Consider the following 4837-nt stretch of genomic DNA (forward strand, 5'->3'; position numbering starts at 1 on the left):
TCCATGCACACACGCTTTTTTAAATGAGTTGATTGAGCATGGGCTGGACTTAATGAATGACACGTGCACACGGATTATATTTATCAACAGATTAATTACCTTACAGATCTGCAGGCTCACTGGATTATAGCAGAGGCAGTATCACAACCAAAAGCTAAAGAATCTTCTTTGCATGTCGTAACAGGGCTGTAGCGTGTCAAACTCTCTCTCTCCAGAGTTGCTTTTTAATAGCAACACTTTTTAGAGAAGAGGGCAAGCTCCATTCTGTCACTTAATAAAGAGAAGAAATTAACATGGCCAGCTGGTAAAAAATGAATAATTCCAACAGACTCACTGAGGGTTTTGCTTTTAAAGCATTTTAATCACTATTCCTCTCTATTTCCAGTAACGTATCCAATCTCTCTTCAGTTGCTCCTCACATGTTGAGTTTTAAGATGTGAAACACTCCACTTTTACATCTAAGCCCTTTTTATTATTGGAAGATTATGACAGAAGGGAGCAATCCTCCTCGCATCTGTGACACAATTCCACTTAGAGAGCAAAGGTATCCTTCAGAAACGTCCTCGTGCCGATGACACTTCCGGGAACCATGTTAAGGCAGCAAGCAAGAGCCTATTCGCTTACCTTACGCAATGCAGGGAGGGACACGCTGCAAAGGTGGTCAAAATGATTAAGGAGGAACTCAGCCTACTAAAAATGACATGTTGCAATGCCTAGTTTGAAGTGTTGGTAAGCGGACACTTGGAGCCAGGTATAAGGTTCCGAAGACGTCCTCAATCTCTTTGCCAAAAAAACTAATGTTTTTATTTAGTCCAGTCCCACCAAGTGAGCCAAGTTGATGATGACAGAGGAAAAAAGCTTCCATTTTTGAAGGCAGTAGGAATTCGGAGAATAGTGGGTTCAGCAAACTTCGTGTAAGGGGCCAAACTGCAAACGTTCTTGGCTTTGTGTGCCACGGGATCTCTGCGGCAGACACTCAGCTCTGCCGTTATGGGGAAAGCAGTCATAGTCAAAAAGTAAAAGAAGAAAAAAAAAAGGCAGAGCTGTGTTCCAATAACACTTTATAAAGGCAGGTGACAGGCCGCATTTAGCTCACAAGCCGTAGTTTGCTTACCCCTGGGATAAAACATACATGTCTCTCCAAAACAGACTGAAGATGCCAATCTTTAGATCCAATCGAAAATTATAGTGTTTCTCTATTCCCTGTATTTTTATTTATTTTTATTTCCATTCCCTGTATTTTTAAAACATGCTCAGCACTACCTACGATTCTTGTGTGCATCTTCACAATGTTCCAGTAGCATGTTCCTTAAATCAATCATTGAGATGCACTTCTCAAACTATCTGCGTAAGCTTAGATTCAATCAGGAAAATAAAGTCATTCTGAACATCCCAGGAATAAAGAAGTCAATACACGAATTCGGGCTTATATCAGGGTTGGAATATCTGGGAGAGTGGGATCAAGCAAGTCGACTCCAAAATGGAAAACACAAACTACCAAAGAGCAGGAAAGCACGCACTGAATCCATCAGCCCATCACCATAGTGTGGGTGGTTATCAAAAGCACTACAGGAATTTTTCCAGTTTGCAAGAATCTATGAGCAACCTCTCAGCAACTGTGTCAGTCTGCATCACCAAAGCGTCTCGGTTCTCCATCACTCCCTGAAAAGCCACTGTGAGTCTCCTGCCTGCCCAACATCCAGCTGCAATCACCCCTGAACATAATCGCTTCTATTCCTTTCACCCGAAAAAAAGCTTATGTTACTCCCTTTGGCAAACTCTAACTCAGGACCGTATAGGGAAGGAGACTGGAAGGGATGTCATGCCCACCTGGCTTCTCAGAGATGTAGAAGAGATCTTACAAGGGGAGGTAGTGATACGTATTGTACTTGACCATGGCTAAACCACCACATTCCAGCCCTTTGTCAATGTGGCATCCATACCGTCTCCCTTGACCCATTTTTAACTTCCAAATAAACATAACGCTTCTGTTCTACTTGATGCCACGATTCCCTATCCACCGCAAACTCACTCAAGCTTGCCCCCCAGGCGGAGCCACCAAGTCCTGTTCGTTATTTTATCCGTAAATGGTTGATGGCTGTCTTGCGGTTCAGTCACAATAGCTCTTTCCTACTGTGCACATTTTATTGATATATACAGATATCCACATCAAAACTGGAAGAAAAATGCCTTAACACAACCCTCATCTCTACAACTGGTCACATGACCGTTGCTAGCTCTTATACCCATCTTCTTTTATTACTCACGGGGATCACGGGAACCCAGAACACTCGAGTGGGACCATCACGCATTCTGAACACCAAGCTGGGATGTGCCACCCACCAGTCATCGTCAGGTGACCCGTGTGCAGTCGCCCAGCCTAGGTCTCTCCAGCTCCCAGGGCCCCAACAGACCCCAAGGTCTCACCCACTCTAGTGACCCACTTCTTGGCAACTGCCTGGCTCAAGCGAGGCAAACACATCAGGGTTCGGCGTACCAAGGAAAGGAGTGGAGCCCATGTTTTAACCTTTAAATCTGGTTCCTGGTCTTCTCAATGGGTACAAAATTTAGCTTCACCTTCAATTAATATCATCTCCTTCTCTCTTCCGCGCTTCCTCTCTAAGATCTAGATTTTAGAGATAAGATCTTCATTCAAATTGCACCTAAAAGGCATGTATTAGCTCCCTGTGATCTAAGCTGGGTAGCTGAGTCGATTATAGACTAGGGTTCGTGGATTTAGATTCTGCATGAACATATGTTGCTTTGTACCAAGGAAAAGCCTATTTCAGGACTTCAAAGTCTAACTCCCCTAGCCAGCCAGTTCTCAAATGTGTGCTGGTGGTCAAGGGCAAGGATAATATGCATGATGTTTCAGTGCAAGCCCTACCCCCATCCGTAAGAAGCCAATTGAGAAGCATTCTCCTTAATGACAGGTGTTTTAATGGGCAAAGGATAATGAGGTTTCTTTTTAAAAAGAGGAAAAAAATGGTCAAAATATTATCATCTGAATAATCTTTGCCAATAAAAGCCCCCAAAATATCCAGTTAGAATACCAGTTTCCAAAGCCTCTCTCAGTGGACTTGAGGACACGGGGAGGGGGAAGGTAAGCTGGGACGAAGCGAGAGAGTGGCATGGACATATATACACTACCAAACGTAAAATAGATAGCTAGTGGGAAGCAGCCGCATAGCACAGGGAGATCAGCTCGGTGCTTTGTGACCACCTAGAGGGGTGGGATAGGGAGGGTGGGAGGGAGACGCACGAGGGAGGAGATGTGGGGATATATGTATATGTATACCGGATTCACTTTGTTATAAAGCAGAAACTAACACACCATTGTAAAGCAATTATACTCCAATAAAGAGGTTAAAAAATAAAAATCTTACTGGGGTACTAACCTGCCTACTGAAGAGTTAATTACCCAGGGAATGTATTTGTGCTTGACTTTCTTTTATTTGATGAGAATTCATATGCTCTGAAGTCGCATGTTAATTCACAGATTTTTGCCCAGCGGTAAAGGTAACCTCAAAGGTTGTAGTTTTATTGCCCTGTAGCATGTTAACCAGTTTTGAATCTATCCTAGCAATATTATTCCAACACACTGTTTTTCCCCTCAGAATGTCTATAAATACCAAATTCTTCAAAATGCTCTTCGCATCATCTTAACCCTCTTAGGGTTTCCATTATTAATGAGTTGAGTAAATTCTTGACATGCATTCATTCTCTATTTGTGTGAGACCCCTGTTTTTAGCTCTTTAAAAATTATACTTTGACAGTACCTACATCATGAAGTTATTATGAGAATAAAATAATGCACATAAAGTAATTAAGGCCCTGACATTTTAAGCAGTTAATGAATATTAACTATTATTGTTAGCTATAATTAAATGCAGTTTGATGCACAGGAAATAAAAAATGTAGCATACTCCTAACTTGACCCAGAGATACCCATGCAGTTAAACAAAAATAAAGAGAATATTCATTTAATATTCAGCTCCACCTTGATTTCCCTTGGGACTTTTGGCTCCTCTTGAATCTAGCCCAGTGAATTAAGCTTTTGAATTAATAGCCATTTTCATGGATGATGCCATACCTTATAATTACTGGGATCTGTAACTGTTGGGATCTGTAAGGGTATACAGAAGAATCTAGCCCATAAAGAAAAAGAACTTCCCCACTTCACATGACCAATACAATTAAAATTAGGATTAAAGTAAAAGATCCCGCTTTGAGAGACCCAATTATTCTTCCTCATTTCATTTCCTTCAATTTTAATGGGTTATCCTCTGGATTTTTCCCCCGAAGTTTTTAATAGCTACGTTCTTCCTATCTTCCTTTGTCTGAGTTCAGAAAGAAACGAAAGGACAATAAAGGGAGAAGCATGACCAATTCCTCCAATTTCACTATGATTTTCGTTGCTATTTATACTCAGATAACTTTCTCAGATTATAAATCCTCAAAAAGAGAACTCAATTTTAGTTTTTGTTTTTTGGATTTTTTTTTGTTTATCTGTTTTTTGGAACCTGGCATAGGAGCTAAATCAGCTTTGGCTCAAATAAGCTTTGGCTCAGAGGAACCAACTGAATTGAATAATTAAATACATGTTGAAACAACACTTCAAAAGTAATACATAACCTTTCCATACTCATGTCTAGAAAAGAATAAAAATCATCTGTAGAAATAAATACAAGTACCGGGACACACAATTTCCACGTACAAGCACAGGGGAAGCAAATGGAACTGGGATTTACTCTGCACCGTACACAGAACCACAGAGCCTGGGTCATCAAATACGTTTTGAATAACTTCAAACACTGAAACACAATGCAGAAACCTA

This window comes from Phocoena phocoena, chromosome X, assembly GCF_963924675.1.
Source record: "Phocoena phocoena chromosome X, mPhoPho1.1, whole genome shotgun sequence".
NCBI classification, from domain to species: domain Eukaryota; kingdom Metazoa; phylum Chordata; class Mammalia; order Artiodactyla; family Phocoenidae; genus Phocoena; species Phocoena phocoena.